The 20417-nt window shown below is 45.4% G+C and overlaps 1 protein-coding gene across 15 annotated transcripts in view; it reads left to right on the top strand.

The window, feature by feature from the left end:
* The window catches only part of PTPRT (protein tyrosine phosphatase receptor type T), a 1174296-nt gene that overhangs the window by 91206 nt on the left and 1062673 nt on the right, over positions 1–20417 (top strand). The gene's annotated exons all lie outside the window — the stretch shown is intronic.

The following is a 20417-nucleotide window of genomic DNA, read 5'->3' as shown; positions in this document are numbered from 1 at the left end:
CATCTTTTTTTTTTGTTTTTTTTGCGGTACGCGGGCCTCTCACTGCTGTGGCCTCTCCCGTTGCGGAGCACAGGCTCCAGACGCGCAGGCCCAGCGGCCATGGCTCATGGGCCCAGCCGCTCCGCGGCATGTGGGATCCTCCCAGACCGGGCACGAACCCGTGTCCCCAGCATCGGCAGGCGGACTCTCAACCACTGCGCCACCAGGGAAGCCCCATTTGACATCTTTGATGGGGGTTAAGATATTAAAAATCTACCCTTTCCCGATGAATCAGTTTTGTTATTTGACACCATCCATAGTCTGTTCAAAAGGAATAAGTTGTGAAATCCCCAGGTCTAGGAGATGAAACAAACAGATCTGTTTCCAGGATTGTTCATTTCAAAGGGCGACTCCATTAGTCCAGATTAGAATATAACAGAAAGAATTTTCACTCTCCTGGGGTGAAAATTTCTAAACCCAAGTGTATACAGAGGAGCGGAGCATTTGGCTCATGTTGGAATGGAAAGCAGAAAATACAAGGAGATGACAAGTCATTTGGTGAAATGATGGATGATAGGGGAATAATAATAGGCAACCAGATTTAAGTTATGAAAATCACAGGTGCACCGGGGTGTGTCTGCAGAGTCTGAAGGATTCAAACGGAACATCAGGGGAGTAAATACAAGAGAGGAAATGCCTACCAAATAGGGAACACTAACACTATTGTGTACTTTAAAAACTTAAAATGAGCCAGGCATTTTTCAAAGGCTTTACTAATTGTCCCTTGTAGAGTCTTCTAACAGTCCTATGTTGTGGGTACAGTTACCATAAAAAAAAAAAAAATGAAGAACAGAGTGGTTAAGCCCAAGGTCTCACAGCTAGTGAGTGGTGGAGCCAAGGCTTGAACCCGAGCAATTTGAGGCTGGGATCTGTGTTCTTAGCCACTGCTGCCTGCTCTCTGTCCGGTTTACTTTGTGCCAGGTGCTGTGCTCAATTCATCCTTCGGGGAAAAGTTTAGGTCCCACTTGAAATTCCTGGGTGGAAAGCCTTTCTTCAGAATTTTCAATGAGAAAATTGCGGGGGAGTTCTAAGACTTCATTGAATTCTCGTAACGATCTTATGAAGCAGGCACAACAGTCCCATATATCAGGTAAGAGAACTTGTTTTTTTGGTTTTTTTTTTTGCCCTACGCGGGCCTCTCACTGTTGTGGCCTCTCCCGTTGCGGAGCACAGGCTCCGGACGCGCCGGCTCAGCGGCCATGGCTCACGGGCCCAGCCGCTCCGCGGCACGTGGGATCCTCCCAGACCGGGGCACGAACCCATGCCCCCTGCATCGGCAGGCGGACTCTCAACCACTGTGCCACCAGGGAAGCCCAGAGAACTGGTTTTATGGAGGCTCAAGGGCTTGGCCACAGTCACACTTGAGTCATCTCATTTCAGAGTCCAGGTCCTTAAACACATAATGTTGAGTGTTAGCAGACTTTTCCAAGTGGGGAAGAGGGGCTGTCTTCCTAAGAAAGAAGCCCCATCTTCTCCCCAAATAAGTCTCAACCATCCCAGTATCAAAAGAGGGTAATTCACAGAGAGGACCCTCATTTGTCCTAGAACAAAAGTTGGGCCCCTAGATGCGGCTGATAGCACTCTGGGGGCTCAGCAGCTGAAGGTGCCACACTCCCAGGAACTCAGATGGGATGAAGGGTTCATCCCTGACTATGGTCTTTGGACCTCTGGGTCTCCAGCAAACACAGCATTTTAGGAAAACGCTTTTTGGCTGGACATAGTTGATTGAATTAATTGAACCCACAGGATAGTTCCCCTGTGGATTTAAGAGAGGTGATTATTTGAGTTTTACAGATGAGCAGCTGAAGCCCAAGCCGTCAGGTGGGACTGCCTTTGAATTTGTAGGATGCACCATCAGCTGTTTGAATGTCAGAGATTTTGCAGCAAGACTTTGGTTCTGAAATACAAGGGCCTGTGTAATTTTATCTAATTTTCCAAAGGCACTGAATACCTCCCCGTTGAATTTTCCATTGTGTGCCCGCCAGTAAAGAATGTGTAAATCCCTTCTCAATGTCTGCTCTTGTGACTGCAGTTTTTGAGCTTGGTTCCTGATGTGACCTTTTGGTAGTTCCTGGCTGTTTTTTCTTGTGAAATCAGGTCTGGGGCAGGTGGACCCATCTGCTCTGACATGAAGGAAAGCATAGTGATTAAAAGTGCAGGCTCTGATCTCACACTGTGTGGGCTCAATGCTGTGCTACTTACAAGCTGTATGACCTTGAACAAGTTATTTGAGCCCTTTGAGCCTCAGTTTTATCATCTGTGAAATGAGGCTAATCATAGTAACTTGCTTGTAGGGTAGTTTAAGAAATCAGTGAGGTGATGTATGTAAAATGCTTAGCCTGGGGCCAGGCTCATGGAAATTGCTCAATAAAGGCTAGTCGTTCTTGGTGGTGATGTTGTTGCTGGAGCCTACTACTGGAGCTCAGTGGAGCACAGAATACATGGCGAGGGTGACCAGTTGTCCTGGTTTGTCCAGGACGGAGGTGTTTCCCAGCATGTGGGACCTTCAGTAGTAAAACCAGGCAAACCAGGATGAGTTGGTCACTCCAATGCCCATTCCAGGCCACAAAGCTTTTTTCAGAGTGACCTCATTGCATATGCTGTGCAGGTTCCTGGAAGTTGCATGTACAATTCATATTTATGTAGCAAATAAAAAAAGATTATCTGATATTTGACCTGCATTTGATAGATGTTACTGTAGGAAGAAATAGAATAGCTTTTGTCAGTTTCCAAAAATATCACCACTAGAGGAGGTGTCTGGGGTCTCCTGCTGTATCTCTCTGGATCCTGACAGAAAACAGAATTACACTCCAATGTGTCGTGACACTTTAATGAAAGGACTGTACATGGCTGGGGCTAAGGGAAACCACAAGGGGTGCTGAGACATCTAGAGACTAGGAACAGTGGGAGATTATTGGTACCCTTTAATTTGCAGAGGGGCAAGGGGAGGGAATTGTGTTAATGGAGCCCTTCTTTGTACTGCTCTGAGTACCAGGAGGCATGAATCCTTTGCTCTCTGGTTCTAATGGTGTTTAGCAGATGGGGAGCACTGGCCGGAGATTTTAAGGCAGGAGGAGAAGGCTTGGGGTATTTATCCTCCTCCCGTCCTGCCTCACTGCTTTCTGGTATGGCTCTATTCCTCAATGGCAGTGGTTCTCAAAGTGTGGTCCCTGGACCAGCAGCCTCAGCATCACCTGAGAACTTTTTATAAGTGCAAATTTTGGGGACCCACCACAGACCTGCTAAATCATAAACTCTGGGAGTGGGTAATCTGTGTTCTAAGAAGCCCTCTAGGTGACTCTGGCACATGTGAAAATTTGAGAACCACTGGTCTAGGGAGCAGAGATATACCATTAATTTCATGTGGGGCCTTTGGCCAGTTAAGTCCATTTTCTGCTTTGGAGGACCGTTTCTGTCTCAGCCAAATGAGAGGGAGCTTTGCCATCTCTCTTCATAGCACTTGATCCTCTTAAATAAATATTTAGTTATTTTTGCCTGCGTTGGGTCTTCGTTGCTGTGCGCGGGCTTCCTCTAGTCGTGGCGAGCGGGGGCTACTCTTCCTTGTGGTGCGTGGGCTTCTCATTGCGGTGGCTTCTCTTGTTGCGGAGCACGGGCTCTAGGTGTGTGGGCTTCAGTAGTTGTGGCACGTGGGCTCAGTAGTTGTGGCTCGCAGGCTCTAGAGCGCAGGCTCAGTAGTTGTGGTGCACGGGCTTAGCTGTTCCGCGGCATGTGGGATCTTCCCAGACCAGGGCTCGAACCCATGTCCCCTGCATTGGCAGGTGGATTCTTAACCACTGCGCCACCAGGGAAGTCCTTAAATAGTCTTTTTATTTATTTATGTGTTTATTTTCTGACTCTTTTCTATTAGAATTAACACTCCATGAGGGTCAGGACTTTGTTCTGTTCACTGATGATCCCCTGTGCCCAGCACAATTCCTATACATGGTACTCCATGTTGGTGAATGAATGGATAGGAAGTGATTTCTAAGATCACTTTTAGCAATTTTAGTTTTAATGTGAAGATTCTGTGTTCTGTCTTATATAATAGTGGGTACTTTATCCTAAATCTGTCAGTCTGAAATCTCAACCTACAATTCCATTTTTTGTACAAAAGGAAAATAATAATCGATGAATTAAAGAAAGGTTATTTAAAACACTGTCTGTGTGCCAGGGACCATAGCACATGCAGTATGTCACACATTCTTTTATTTAATCTTCATAAAGGCTCTGTGAAATTGGATTACTCTAAAGGAATGCTATCTTAGTGAGGCTGTGTGACATACTCAAAGTCACATAGCTGTTTTTTAAAAATTTTATTGAAGTATAGTTGAATTACAATGTTGTGTTTAATTTCTGCTGTACAGCAAAGTGACTCAGTTATACATATATATGTTCTTTTTCATATTCTTTTCCATTATAGTTCATCACAGGATATTGAATGTAGTTCCCTGCACTATACAGTAGGATCTTATTGTTCACATAGCTATTAACTGGCCAAACCCAGCTTTCAATCAAGCTGTGTTCACTTCCAGGCCAGTATTGTTTCAATTTCAGAGCTGTGCAAGATTCAGAAAAATCTACTGAATTGCAAAGATTGATTACAAAAGAATGGTTTGCCTTGAAATCTGTTTTGTCTTGGGTCACTCAACATGTTGGAGAGAGGATAGGCACTGAAGTCAGAAAGACCTGAATTAAAATCCTGGCTCTTGCCACTTAATGGCTGTGTGTCCTTGGGCGAGTTACTGTATCTCTCTGAGCCTAGCTTCCCCCATCCGTCAGTAGGGAATAATTCTACCAGTCTGGTAGGGGCGGTTGCAACCATTTGAGATGATGCATATAAGATACCTGGCAAGTGATAATAGCAGTGGTGGTTTCTAAGAATTTTTTTGAGAATTGGTAATTCATGTATGAATTGTAATAAGTCTCAGTTTCATCGGTGGATTTTACAGTTTACTGTTCTTTATTAGGAAAAACTGATAATGTGACTTGAACTTGCAACAATCTCTGGAGATATTCTCATTCCCATCTGGGCTGGCTGTGGGCCCAGACTGCCTGGGATCCCTAATCGTCTTGCTTACTTGCTGTTTGTCCTTGGGCAAATTAGTTAACCTCTCTGAGCTTTAATGTCTTTATCCCAAAACGGGGAATGATAGTACCTATCTCATTAGACAGTTATGCACGTCATGTGAAATAGCATATGTAAGGTAGTGAATAAATAGCGTGAAAATTATCATTGTTAAATGGGAATTTCTTCTGCATATCATATACGTCCATGGTCTTGTTACTGTTGAAGTTTAGACATGCAGATGCGTGTCTATGCACATAGGTAGGCATCAAGTAAGGTCCTACATAGAAACAGTAAATGGTAACTGCACACCAGGCATTGTGTAAAGACTCCTTTCTCCTCTGAAATCCTACTATTTTGAAGCCTCACCTTCTAGTGCGATGTCAAGGTTTTGGAAAGAAGCTGAAGAGTCTCTGGGCTACCCAATAGATGTTAAACCCACTCACAGCTCCTGTCCGTTCCCTAAGGGAGAGCCCCCAGACTCTTGTGTATGATTCCAAGCCCAGAGAGTTTGGAAGGAAGGACACTGGCTGCTTCAGGGAGACATGCTTGCCGTGGTGGTTAATAAAAGGAGTGATGGCCTGATTGCTAGAGAGGAGCAGGAGAACCAAAAGAAGCAGCAGTGAGATCTCAATAAACTCAGTAGCCGGAGCAGTAGCACGTAGGCAGAGGATGCTCCCCTCCTCTGAAGGCCCCGAAGACTGCACCTTATTGCTTTGCTCAAGACGCTGTGGCAGTCATGGCAATTATGATGTCAGGATGCAAAATTAAACCAAAAAAAATTTTTTTTTAATCCTACGAATTAATACCCCAAACGCTGTCACTTTAAAACAAAATGATGTCAGGAGAAAGAACTAGGTGTGGGTTCCGAATACAGTAACTGATCTTTTTACAGATAACCTTGAGTTATAAGGAAAGGCTAAATTGTTTTCTTTAATCCCATTATTCTACTTTGTAATGTTTTCTACGGTGTTTTTAGGCGTATCATTCCATTTTAATCTTTGCTCTTAATAAGTGCAACCACCTTTTTGCAGTTAAGAGGTTGAATCTTAGATGCAACACAGGACCAACCCAAGGTCACACAGGTGCTGAGGGCAGGGGGCAAGGCCTGAAACCTGCTGTTTAGATTTTGAACCCATGACGTGCACCATGGCCCTGTTCTATCATGTAGGAGGGAAGGGCAGTTTGTAGAATATTTTTAAAGACTTTGTAGACACAGCTCTTCGAACGTCTGCTGTGGTGGTTAGCATGATGCCTTCCGCCTAATGAGCCCTAGGTTTAAGTATGTAGGAAATTGAATTAAAGAGCAAACCTTAGCTGTCCGGAAAGTTCTGATATTGTAAAGGCAGGTTTTCTTAGGAGCAACTGAAATGAAGGCAACGTGGGAGGGGACAGGCGGGTAGGAGGAAATGCATAAAGAGAAATATAGGTAAAAAGAGGGAGAGTCTGGAGGGGCCAGAGGGCCTGGAGTAGCATCGGGAGGCCAGTGGTGAAACAGGGCGCATGGCGTTTCCTTGGAGGACTATGCTGCCGCTTTTTCTCCGACTCCTTTGATTTTGCCTGACCTGACTCTTCAGGGGAGCAAGTTTACAACCTAAGGCTCTTCGTTAAAGATAACTTTTATTTGGCATGAGAAATTCATGCTAGCATGGGAAAAATGGCAACGGACTAGAGATTTTGATAACAAACAATGAGATGATAGCCACGGAAGGATACCCCACCTCTGGCTTCCTGTGAGGTCAGTTCTATCCAGATGGTCTGGGAGGCCCGTGACTCAGAACCATCTGACTCCATTCCTGGTGTGAGGCACGCCAGGCTGAGTGCCGTTATCCCTTCCCCCCAGACCCAGAGGTGGCCATGCCACGGTTTGAGTTTCCTCTTTGTCACTTGCATCAAAGAGGAAGATTCAGCAAATGACGTCCCTTTGTTGGAGGAAAGGGATCAAGATGTGTTTAATGTAGAGATTCTTCGGTGTCTGTTCTTTTAAGTTGGTGAAAGTTTAGTGCAGTGCAGTTGGAGATGTATAGAGAGTTGACAGCATGTGATTTCTAGATTAGGATGACTTGAGAAATTCAAATTGAAGTGGACCCTGTGTTAGTTAACTATTGCTGCCTAAAAAATTACCACGAAGTTAGCCACTGAAAACAATACTTACTGAACCACTTAAGCAACTGACAGTGACATTGTTTATCTCACAGATTGTGTGGGTCAGGAGTCTGGGCATCTCTGAGCTTAGGGCTTAGGGCCTCTCATGAGGCTGCCACCCAGACATCAGCCAGGGCTGTGGTCTCATCTGAAGACTTGATCGTGAAGGATCTCTTTCTAAGCTCATGCAGTTGTTGGCGGAATTCAGTGTTTTTTAAAAAAATTTATTTTATGGAAGTATAGTTGATTTACAGTGTTGTGTTAGTTTCTGCTGTACAGCAAAGTGATTAAGTTATACATATACGTAATAGTTTGCTAACCCCAAACTCCCAGTCCATCCCTGCCCCCCGCCCTTGGCAACCACGAGTTTTTTCTCTATGTCTGTGAGTCTGTTTCTGTTTTGTAAATAAGTTCATTTGTGTCATATTTTAGATTCCACATATAAGTGATATCATATGGTATTTGTCTTTCTCTTAGTACGATAATCTCAAGTTGCAGCCATGTTGCTGCAAATGGCATTATTTCATTCTTTTTTATGGCTGAGTAGTATTCCATTGTATATATGTACCACATCTTCTTTATCCATTCATCTGTCAATGGATAGTTAGGTTGTTTCCATTGTGAATAGTGCTGCTGTGAACATTGGGGCACATGTATCTTTTCGAATTAGAGTTTTCGTCTTTTCTGGATATATGCCCAGGAGTGGGGTTGCTGGATCATATATGGTAACTCTGGTTTTAGTTTTTTAAGGAACCTCCATACTGTTTTCCATAGTGGCTGCACCAATTTACATTCCCACCAACAGAGTAGGAGGGTTCCCTTTTCTCCATACCTTCTCCAGCATTTGTTATTTTTTGACTTTTTAATGATGCCTATTCTGAAGCAGTGTGAGGTGATAGCTAATTGTAGTTTGAGTTGTATTTCTCTAATAATCAGTGATGTTGAGAATCTTTTCATGTGCCTATTGGCCATCTGTAGGAAGCATTCAGTTTTTTGCAGGCTGCCAGACTGAGGGTCTTACTGCCCTGTGGGCTGCTGGTTAGAGGCCATTCTTAGTTCCTTGCAACATGGGTTTCTCTGACACAGTGGCCTTCTTCATCTCCCCAGCAAGGGAGAGAGTCTGCTAGCAAGACGGAGGTCACAGTCTTATGTATCTAATTGCAGCAATGACATCTCATCACCTTTACCATATTCTGTTGGTTAGAAGCTAGTCACCAGTCCTGCCCACACTCAAGGGGAGGGGATTACATAAAAGCGTAACTACTGGGAAAGGAGGATCATTGGGGACCATCTTAGAGTCTACCTGCCACAGACCCATATCTCAAACTACCCCCCCTTTTTTGTGGTATTCTTCAGAGTCTTGCCACAAAAGCCTTTGCTTCTGTGGGCGTGGGAGGGATTGAAATTTAAGTAAGACTGAAAGAAGGAGATGGAAAATTCTGTTTGGGTTTGACCTGGTTACTTATTTACCTTGATTGACTTATCACGGGTCTTACAGGGAGCTTGAAATATGTGATTTCCTTTCACCCTCACTGATAACCCTGAGAAGTAGGCAGATGAGGGAACTAGGATTTACAGACAAGCTTGAATCTTGTCCAAGCTCACAAGGGTCGAGGGCCGTTAGATTTTGAAGAGGTCAGAAGGTGTCAGGAGGAAAGGTTTTGCGGGGCTTGGTAACCTGAGCTGCTTTCTGTCTGCCAGGTCAGGCTCAGCTGGAGCTGGGCTGTGGGCTAAGTTGAATGTCAGGACACCAAGTACAGCCTATGTAATTGATATGAAGGTCAGGCTCTGGAGTAGCTGTTGGAAGTCAGGACTCAGGAAGGGTGGCACACAGTCCACACAGTGAAGCTGAGAAGGGCCAAGTCTCTTGAGAGCCTTTCCTCTCATATCAGTAAGAATTAGGGGGGAAATGCTTTGTCTTCATCTTTCCTTCACGCCCCTCCCAGTGTTGAATTTGGACTTTATAAAACCAGGTGAAGCCATTGTATTCATGTCTGCCAACCACGGGCCACTCTTTCTCTCCTGCTGCCTTTGCCTGCACAGCTGTGATTGAATTTTTTTCAGTTTTCTCTTATAAAAGTGAGAGGAAGGTGGAAATGTGAAAATGCACGTCCTCTCGGTAATATGTTTGAGGCAAAGGTGGAGCCTGATAGGTGTAAAGACAGTGCTGACTGTTTAGCTTCCAGTTGTTGACTCGTCAGATGCTTTCCGTTGTGAAAGGAAATCAGATGAAGCTCACGTGTGAACTGCTGGAAATGTGTCTTCCACCATCGTGGCTTAAAGGCCATGTTTCGTGGCCTTTAAAATTATGGACTGAAATCTTTAAAATTATGGATTGAAAATCAACATTAAAGAAAAAAAAGGCTTCAGTGATTCAGGTACAGAGAGAAATCAACAGATCCATAGAGCTTTTGATGGGAAGATGGTCTGCTCCAGACTCCTTAATCAAGAAGACAGTGTTCAGCTTCCTATTGACATTTTTCCAAGAAAGTTGATGACACCGTCAGAATCGCCACACAGCTGCCACAGTAATTTTTTAAAAGCATAAATCAGAGCGTGTCCCTCTTCTCTTTCAAATCATGTCCCTTGCATTTAGAATAAAGCCCCCAACCCAAACTACTGCTGCTTGCCTCTAAGATCTGGCTCCGGAGACTCCTTTTAATCCCCTCTCCCTTGGTTCCCACTGCCATTACTTGGTTAAGTCTAGCCTGCGGGGGGCGGTCACCAAACTTCCTCCCATGGGCCATGTCTGGCCTGCCGCCTGTTTGTGTGTGGCCTGTGAACTAAGAACGGTTTTTACCTCTTTAATGGTAGATAACAAATCAAAAGAAGGATAGCATTTTGTAACACGTGGCAGTCGTGTGAAACTCAGATTTCAGTGTCCATAATAATGTTAGTTTGGAGCACAGCTTTGCCCATTTGTTTGCAAATTGTCTTTGGCAGGTTTCACGCTGCAGTGGTGGAGTTGAGTAGTTGCAGGGGAAACTGAAGCCCTGCAGAGGCTAAAGTAATTACTGTTTGGGCCTTTATAGAAAAGGTTGGCTGACTACTGCTGTAGCCACATTGGCCTTCTTTCTTTTCTCAAAGAGTCAAAATCTGTGCCCACCTCAGGGCCTTTGCTTCGCTGTTCTTTCTACTTGGGATGTTCCTTCTTTTCACCCTCCACTCAAGTATCACTCCTGCACTTTCTGTCCACATTAGCTTGAATATATTGATATGTTAATAGTATCGACTATCTCACAGTGTTTGTTTATTTACTTATTTGTTTCTCCCTCTTGAATGTAAGCTCTTGGAGGGAGCAGTTCTGTCTTGCTTACCATTTAGGAAGCGCCTGGCACATACTGAGTGCTCTGTAAATGTTTGTTGACAGACTGTAGGAATGAATGGAAATCAGTGCTGAACCTCCAGCCCGATCTTTTGCTACATCTCTGCCAGTGCGTCCTTCTCCCCAACACAAACTCATTTTCTCCTTCATGTGAAACGTCATTTTCAGTAAGCTGAGATAATTGGAATTTAAGATAAGACATCACAGAATTAAATTTATTGTTTGTAATTTATTTTAAAATACTTTAACTAATCCTGAATAATCAGGAGTACATTGTAGACACGGAGTAAAGAAACAAAACCTTGACATCATAATTAAAATTTCATAATTTTTAAACTCTCTCCCCACAGACAGCCTCCTCTATTCCACTCTTGCAGCATGTAAGGATCCGTATATTCTAAACTTTCAGTTCGCAACTAATTTTTAGGAGCACGTTTTCTGCAAGAGAAAAGGTGGAATGTATGTGTTTCTCCCTCCTCCTCTCCCCCTCCTTTTTATACGCCCATAAGGACACACAGGTGAGATAGATGTGCTATGGGCGGACACACAGGTGAGATAGATGTGCTGTGGGCGGACACACAGGTGAGATAGATGTGCTGTGGGTGGACATCCTTGGATGGCTTTTCCCTGAGGACACTAGGCCAGTGCAGGAGCCACAGAACTGTAACATAATATGTAAGAGCTGGCTACTGCCTTATACGTACAGCCTGTTCTTCACCTCGTGCTAGCACAGCGTGGACCACAAGAACACTTTGATGCAGTCAAGGGCGAATGTGATTTGGGTTGTAGAGTGGAATGTCACAAAGCCAGCACTCTGTCTGTCTCAGCTGTTGACCATAGATCCTTACTTTGGAGACTCAAAAGCTGCTAAGAGGCTGCAGTTCATGGCAAGCCTTCGGAGGCATGGCTGTGGTACTCGGCAGGACATCCTTGATGCTGTCAAATGTAGGTCTCTGTTCTCTCCCCAGCCAGTTCCTTTGGTCCACTAGTGTTTCCCTCTCTGGGTCACCCACTGGAGCTCCATCAGCAGGGGAGACACAAAGGACCATTCCTGTCTGCAAGGAGCTTACTGTCTGGTTTGGGGAAACAGGTGGGTATGTTTGCGGTTCTGGTACAGAGACAGTAGATGTAAGATGTAGGTGTAAGTTGGGGAACGGCTCACTTGGCTGGAGCCAGGGATGGTTTCTGCTAGACTGGGGTAGTGAGGCAGGCGAGGGCACGGGGGAACAACAGGTCTTTGAGAAAAGCCAAGCCCTTGGGTGTGGTTGGAGCCGTAGGATGCCGAGCTAGTGTAGCGGGAGGGGAAGGGAGGGGCCCGAGGCAGCCCCGTGACCTGATCCAAAGGCTTGACTCCTTGCTGCTCCTGGAGTCCAGGATCATGGAGACCTCGGTCAGTAGGGAGTCAGTGTTGTACTTTCCAGGGACCACTGAGCTAGTTTTGGGCGTTACTAGTTATGTGCTTTGGTGATGCAGGGTAGGACAGCACCAGGAATAGCTTTTGCTTCCGCAGAAAGTTGCTGCTGTTCTTGCTTTTTGGGTGTTTGTTAACAGAACAGAGGCTTTGGAATCAGACGCTGGCCTTGCCGCTACAACATTTCGGACCCTGGGAAGTTACTGAGTCTAGGTCTGCCTCAGTGTCATCATCTCTTAAGGGGCATAATTATAAAACCCACCTCATAGGGTTGTTCTGAGAATTAAATTAGTTAATATATATATAAAGCACACATTCAGTGCTACCTATTACTACTGTTTGTTTTATTGAATCCCACTCCTGCCCCCGAATGTGTACCATGCTTGTTTAATTACATCTCCCTGCTTCCTGCCTTCCAGTTTCAAATGCAGGAATCACCATATTAGCATGGTAATGCCTCAATAATAATCCACCGAGTCGATGTAAATAAGGAACATCTGTGCAACATTCATGACCCATAAAACACAGTTATACTTTAAAATGTTGTTCTAATCCCAAGTAGGTCATTGCAATGGTCCATGATCAGAGGACCCTCTGGGGGCCCTGGGCTCTGTTCGCCGAGGTCTGTGCCAGCCAGCCCAGATGGGGATGGGCAGTGCCACATGGCAGTTGGCGAAAATTAGGCTCCTGAGGGGTTTTTTGCCCATCAGAGCAAAAAATGAGTTATCTTTTTGCAGGAAAAATGGGGTAAAGGTGCTTTGAAAATCCGGAACAGCCAGCTTTCAGTTGTGTGCATTGGTTTAAACACTTGCCGGACTGCGCAGGGGATATTTTAAATCCCATCTTGGTTTCCTGACATTCAGTGCATTTCTGTCACATGTGTTACCATTTTGCTTGGATGTCCGGGAAACTCTGAGTCAAATCTGCAGCCCAATGTTAGTCATTATGTATGAGGTCACAGTGGGTGATTTCTGTAATGCCTGTCTTGCCTTTGATCTTGCTTTTCTTCCATTTATTCTGGTGTTCTTACTTATATCCTCATTGGATTGTGTGTTGTTTCTTATCAGCTAACCTTTAAATTCTTTAATGAACACATCAGGGTAACACTCAGCTCTTCTCCCTGCTTGTCATTTGATGTGTTCATAGAGTCTGCAAAGCTCATTTCCATGATTGGCTAAGAAACACACAGGCAGAAAGACAGATCTCCTAAGTGCCCAAGTCAGGTTCAGTATAGTGTACACAGGGCTCAGCCAACTTTTTCTCCAAAGGGTCAGAGAAGCAGAGACGATATGTAAAGGAATGGGCACGGCTGTGTTCCAGTAAAACAAGCAGCTGGCCCTCAGGTCATGGTTTTCTGATCCCTGCGTCAGTGTAACATACATACAGAAAATTCCCTAGTCACTAAGTGTCTACCTTGACACACTGTCATCACAAGATGATACTCCCATGAAACCACCACCTAGGGTTTTGAAGTCTCCCCATACCTCTTCCCATGTCTCACCCCTCCTTCCACCATGGAAGTAACTAGTAGCTTCTAATAAATACATTTTGCGTTACATTAAATCCTGCATGTGAAAACACTGTAGATTAAAAAACTAATTATTCTCAAGAGGCAGACCTGGCACATGGTCTGCTCTCCGGCAGACTGGCTTTATCACCATGCTCAAATGATCGATAAGCCCTTCGAGGGTCAGTTCTTTTACCTGTAAAATGGGGCTATCAATGCTACTGTTGGCGGCTGTATGAAAAATCAATCGGATGCCATACTTGGGGTCTGGAATGCAGTCCTGTGTCCAGAAACCACCTAATTCGCTTCTCGTCAGTGAAATCACCTTCTCCACGCTGGCGGCACCTCTTGGGGACTGTCGCTAACTCTAAAGAGAGAGGAATTCTTAATCAGCTGGACTTATTTGTGTGTCTGAACCCGGTCAGCTTCTTTCAGTTTTATTCTGGCTGTTGGCTGCCTCCGTGGAGGCTCCGTTGGTGCTTTCCCAGAGCACCAAACAAATAGCCGTTGTGGCGGATGCTTGGCACTTAGACCTCGCCGCTCATTTATATTCCGATGGCTTCTCGTTCACACATGAGCACTTGTCTCCCGGGCCCAAGTCCGGCTCGGCTCTGCGGGCTGGTGGGTGGCACCGGCCAGGCCTGCTTCCTGCAGGGGCCCTTTCAAGACTGGTCTTTTTTTGGGGGGTGGGGGTGGGAAGGGGTGGACAGAAGGGATTGGCTTCTTTTTGGGTCACCTCGCCAGGGCCTCTGTCAGCAGCCCAGCAATGTACCCACGCACGAGGGTGCTGGATGTAATCAGGTTATGAATGACTCTGTCTTCACCAGTTTGCTTTGGAGATAAAAGGTCCCAATGAGGTGGGTGTGAGCAACGGCAGCGACAGAAGTTAAACGTACCTTGGGGACATGAATGGCCATCTTTGCTCTCAAGGCACCTCCACTTCCTCCATCCAGAAAAGGGGTATTGAGAGAGGTCATTATCCACGTCGGAGAGTCCATTATGGGGAAGGAGTGCTTTGTAGCCATAAAACCAAAAATGCCCTTTTGAAAGGGCCTCCGTGGCCTGCGAGGAAGCCAGCTTTTCCCTTTATGTGCGAAGGGAGTAATGGGGAGAGGAAGAAAGAGAGAAAGGAAACTGAAATTCTTCAGGCCAGACATCACACCAGGGGCTTTGACAAACACAATTTTGTAAAAATCCTGAAGCCATCTCTGAGAGGCAGAAATGATTCTTCTCCCCATTTTATAGGCGAAAAGCAGGCTTGGAGAATTTGGGCAGAGTGCCCCAGTGTCCGCGGCAAAGCCGTTTGGATGGTGATGCTGGGGCAGGTGCCGGCGTGTGTCCTGCCCACATCTGTGCCCCAGACGACTTTAGGGCATCTCTTTCTCCAAAGCCAGAAGTTAATGCCCCGCCTCCACCCGCAAGCAGCTCTCACCCAGTGACCCACAGGAGTTGGTGTATGAGCATCTCAGCTCCCTCACCCTTTGGTGGGATAGTCACGTGTCCTCCTCTGGATTCCAGAGCACCAGGTGGGGTTAACTTCCAGCTGCCCACACGGGTCACTTACTCGATAACACACCCTGTATTGGCTTCTTTCCTTCCATTTCTCACGTCCTCTCTCTTTCACTAATGTTTCTCAGGATCACTTTCCAAATAACCTGTTTGTTCTCTAATCCTGGTCACAAGATCTACCTCTGGGGGACCCCAAGCTAAGTCAAATGCTAATAATAATAACAATTACAACGTGATAATTATCGCTGACATTTACTGAGCAGTTCCTAAGTCCCAGGTGCTGTGCTAAACTGTTTCGATGGGTCTTGTCACTAACTGCTCCCTAACAAACGAATGAGGTGGGTGTTATTAACCATTTTACACATGAGGGAACTGAGGTTCAGAGAGGTGGAGTGACTTATCCAAGGTCACACAGCTAAAGAGTCACACCCTTGGAGAAAAGGGAACCCTCATACATTGTTGGTGGGAAAGTAAATTGATACAGCCACTATGGAAAGCAGTATGGAGTTTCCTTAAAAAACTAAAAATAGAACTACCATATGATCCAGCAATCCCACTGCTGGGCATACACCCAGAGAAAACCATAATTCAAAAAAACACATGCACCCCAGTGTTCGTAGGAGCACTATTTACAATAGCCAGGACATGGAAGCAACCTAAATGTCCATCAGCAGAGGAATGGATAAAGAAGATGTGGTACATATATACAATGGAATATTACTCAGCCACAAAAAGGAATGAAATTGGGTCATTTGTAGAGACGTGGATGGACTTAGAGGGTGTCATACAGAGTGAAGTAAGTCAGAAAGAGAAAAGCAAATATCGTATACTAACGCATATATGTGGAGTCCAGAAAAATGGTATAGATGATCTTATTTGCAAAGCAGAAAGAGACACAGACATAGAGAACAAATGTATGGATACCAAGGGGGAAAGGGGTGGGGTGGGAGGTACTGGGAGACTGGGATTGACACATATACATTATTGATACTGTGAATAAAATAGACAGCTGGTGGGGACATACTGTGTAGCACAGGGAACTCTACCTGATGCACTGTGGTAACCTAAATGGGACGGAAATCCGAAAGGGAGGGGATATCTGTATGTATGTGGTTGATTCATTTTGCCGTGCAGTGGAGGCTAACACAACATTGTAAAGCAACCATACTCCAATAAAAATTAATTAAAAAATAAATTAAAAAATAGAGTCACACCCTTAACAGAACCAGGATCCCTCTTCTAGGCTTTCTGATTGTGAGTCCATTGCCCTCCCCAGCAGGCTGCTTGTTTTTATACAAGTTTTCCTCGGTAACACTTCGATTGTCAGGAGTTGGAATGGTTTGAGGAGGTGCCTATTTGGTACTGCAAAGTGTCCGCTGCCTCCTACCCGTAGACTAGCTCTGGGTGAACTAACAAGGGGGATCAGTTAGATCTCTTCTTGTTTCTTTTTTCCTTAGCATGTTCCACCGATACAATGTACTTTATTACATTTCTTGTTTACTGTCTGCTTCCGTCTCCCACCCCCACTAAGATGTAAATCCAAGGGGACAGGGATTTGGGTCTTTTTTTTATTGCTGTATTCCAATGACTGAGAACGATGCCTGGCATTCAAAAATAGGTGTTGAGTGAAGAGACAAGGGATTTCTGATAACTGATTCATCCCACCCAGCCCACCGCCTTTACATGAATCCTGGCCAAGGAGCTGATCAGGGTAGACGTACCTCTCCTCTAACCACAGAAGTTTCAACGAAGAGCCCCCATTGCGAGCCAGGCAAGGAAGCCACTGCAGCTGGTGTCTCCTGCTCATCCCGGTCACAACAGTCTACGTGTAGCCGCTTTTTCCGTTGGGTGATCAGGGGCTGATAAGAACCTGGAACTGATAAGAACATGCCATTCTTGGTCTGTAAAGAGTCTGTCTGTGTTCATCCTTCCTCCACCACTTAAGCTGGCATTGAGTTTGAGTCAACCATTCACTCTCCTCCCCTGGGAATCATGGCAGGTATATTTTTCAGGTCGCTCCTTGCTTGGGGAGAAGACTTTGCTCTGATTTAGATTTTTATAGCAAGGTGCCAGCTAGTCATCTCTGTGTTCTTCTCTCTGTCTCATCCAGCCATCTGTCCATCTGTTCTTCTCTCCACCCATCTATCATTTGAGCTACTTGAGCTTGGAGCCCTAGATTCTAGTGCTGGTCTGTCATTAACTTCCTGGGAAACCATAGGAAACCATTTCCCTTATTTGGGTCTCTGTATCCTCATATGTAGAATGGGTGTTGCTGAGGACCCGACCCTCTGTGTCTGGAGCTCCTAATTCTGAGCTGCTGTTACATGGTTTCATGCTTGACGCAAGTGGAGCTGTTCACGTGTTCCTGTCCCCAGGGCTGACCAGGAAATGAGGCTTATGACCTTCCAGATGCCAGAAGCAAATAGAGAAGCCCCAGCACGGGGTCCGCCCCGCACTCCTTGTGTCTTTCTAAGCCTCAGTGAAGTTCATTGTTGCTTGGGAGTAGCGTAGACAGTGTGCCAAGGAGCCAGGTGAAATGATGAACAGGCTTCAAAGCGGTGGAGGGAAGTTCTCACCAGAGGAATGCTGAGACCAGGGCAAATTTTTGTAAAGAGGGGAACTTGACGAGTGACTTAGCCGTCTTCACATAGGTGGAGGGGTCTTGTGTGCAGGGTTCAGGCTGCTAATTTCTGAAGAGTAAGAAATCAATTTATATTTTTAGAGGGAGTTAAGCAGTTTTGAGGAAGACCTCTCCTGTAGGAGAGTATTGATAGCTTTAATGGTTTGGTGTTTCCTTCCCACAAACACCCGAGGATGGAGAAGGTGGGGGATCTTCTCATCTGGAAGGAATTTGCTGCAGTTCTTTTTCCTGGAGGAGGATAGAGCCATCTCCAGAAGTTTCTCCACAAGGCACCTAATTCTGAAAGGCTGGCTTTACTCCCTCATCTTTGTTGGGGTGGAGTGGTTTAGGGGATCCGGGTCTTGAAGTAGGAATAAGAGTTGGCCCTTGTGAAGGGCAAGGGAATTGGAGGTGAGGGAATTAAGCAGAGATGCAGAATCCCGAGTCAGCACAGCAGGTTTAGGGAGCTCTGTGAGCTGATAAGACTGGCAAGAGGATGTGAAGGGGGTGTGGTGGGAAAAGGGGCTGGAGATCCAGGTAGGGCCCTACTACTGGGTGACACTAAGGAGTTCTGAGGACAGTGGGAAGCCACTGACAGGTTCAAACTAGGAAAATGACATAATTCAATTTGCTCTTGAAATAATTACTCTCATGGTTGGTAAAAGGATGAATAAGAAAGGACAACCCCAGAATCAGGGATGTAAGGGAGGAGTAAATAGAATAGTTCAGATTAAGGCTTGTCAATTTGAGATAAAAGCAGCTGTGTGTGTGTGTGTGTGTGTGTGTGTGTGTGTGTGCGTGTGCGCGCGTGCGCGTGTGCACATTGTGATAATGAATGAGGAAGTGGATTTGACGTTACATTATGACTGAGCAGATGTTGAGGGAAAGGAGCCGTCTAGGGTACCTCCATAGGACCCTTAATACAGGATATAGGTGGTAGCAGGAGCCCTTTCTGCTGATGCTTACTCAGCATTAATTCTCCCTTTCCTTCTCCTAGTTGCACCTAGATTTTTATTCTCTTTTCCTAGGAATGGATCTGACTCCCAGCAACCTCACCCCCGTCCCCCAATCTGTGAGCTGGTCTTAGCCAATCAGAGTTAATCTAACTTTCCTAGCCTCAGTGATTGGCTTAGGACTGCGTTCTTGAACCAGTTACCGCTTACATTTCCTTGGGCACAGCAGTTGGTGAATAAGTGGGCACGTGACCCCATCTGGGCCAATGAGGAGACCGAGGGGAAGCCAGTCCCGCCTCTGCCTCCGGATGTGACTGTTCACTGTGGGTCTGAGAATTGACTAGTGGCTCTGGCAGCTAAGGACTTTCATTTAGATCCTCAAAGCTACATTTCAGGCCATTTGATTCTGCTGTTGCTTCTCAGTGCCTATTTGTTTATATGTGTTTGTTTAAAACACTGTGTTTTAACCTGAAGGCCGAGAACTAAGGTTTATACAGATACACATACATTCTTTTTTATTTGGAAAAAAAAAGGTAAAACACAAAACTACAATCCATCCACAGTTCTTTCACTTTATCTGAGTTATATACAGTAAGAAGTAGAAGTTCCTGTCTCCCTAGTGCACTGGCTTTTCCACTCAGTGTACACAGGGCTCATTATTATTTTCTGCTTGTATATCCTTTCTGACTTTTTCCTATGGGTATACAGACACATCTGTATGCAAACACACATACATACTTTTTTTTTTTTTTTTGCTGTACGCGGGCCTCTCACTGTTGTGGCCTCTCCCGCTGCGGGGCACGGGCTCCGGACGCACAGGCTCATCGGCCATGGCTTACGGGCCCAGCCGCTCCGCGGCATGTGGGATCTTCCCGGACCGGGGCACGAACCCACGTCCCCTGCATCGGCAGGCGGACTCTCAACCACTGCGCTACCAGGGAAGCCCCACATACATACTTTTTAAACAACGTTTCAGTCGTGCTATACACATTGGTCTCCAAACTCAAGATGCTTAGCTTCGTGGAGAGGAATAGTCAGAGGGATGTTTCTCTCTGTGTGTCTTCAATATGCCTTTGCACGACAGTGTTTATTCTCTCTTTATATATCCTATGGCAGCTGGCTTCACCATATACTTTGTGTTCACGTTTGCCCCCGGGTAGATGTCCCTTAGTCTTCAGACAAAGAAGTACCTGAATTTCACCTGAGCCTTCCTCTAAATTCTTTTGGCCAGTATACAACCGCCTAATAGGGACCTAGGGAGTAGATAAAGCCTGGTTGAAAGGTAAAAATGGGGAACAAGTTAGTAAAAAATAATCAGGGAAATGTTTAAGTAATACAATCTCCATTTCAGGTTTTGGAATTGAATGCCAAGTGCAGAATGTTAAATGGGACATTTTCAGAGCTTGGGAGAAGTTTGATATATAGTATGTAATTAAGAGGCTGGGGAGAGAGCCATGTTTTATATCCTCTACTTGTCACTTGTGCAGATTTGATTTCAAACATGATTTTTGAGGTTACAAGGGTAGTTAATTGTATGGTCTCTTCCAGGAACTATCATTCACCTGAGTAACATCCTTTAAATTGACAGACCCAGAAAAAGAGCAGGTGAAGGGAAGTGCAAGAGAGTGTGCATTTATTCACTTAATGGAGATTTGTTACACACCTACTATGTGATGCAAACCTTGCTGCTCCGATTGGGAGGTACAGTGGAGATGGCAGGACGTCGGGGGCACTTTGCCTAATCTAGCAGGGGACAGAGAAGGCAGAAGTATAGGCTCAGCTCCACTGGGATAGATCTGTGGGTCCCAGATCAGGACCAGATAGATGCCTGCTTGGGCTCTGT

The sequence above is a fragment of the Globicephala melas genome, chromosome 15 (genome assembly GCF_963455315.2).
Source record: "Globicephala melas chromosome 15, mGloMel1.2, whole genome shotgun sequence".
In the NCBI taxonomy this organism is placed as follows: Eukaryota; Metazoa; Chordata; class Mammalia; order Artiodactyla; family Delphinidae; genus Globicephala; species Globicephala melas.
This window is presented reverse-complemented; position numbering and strand designations above follow the sequence as displayed.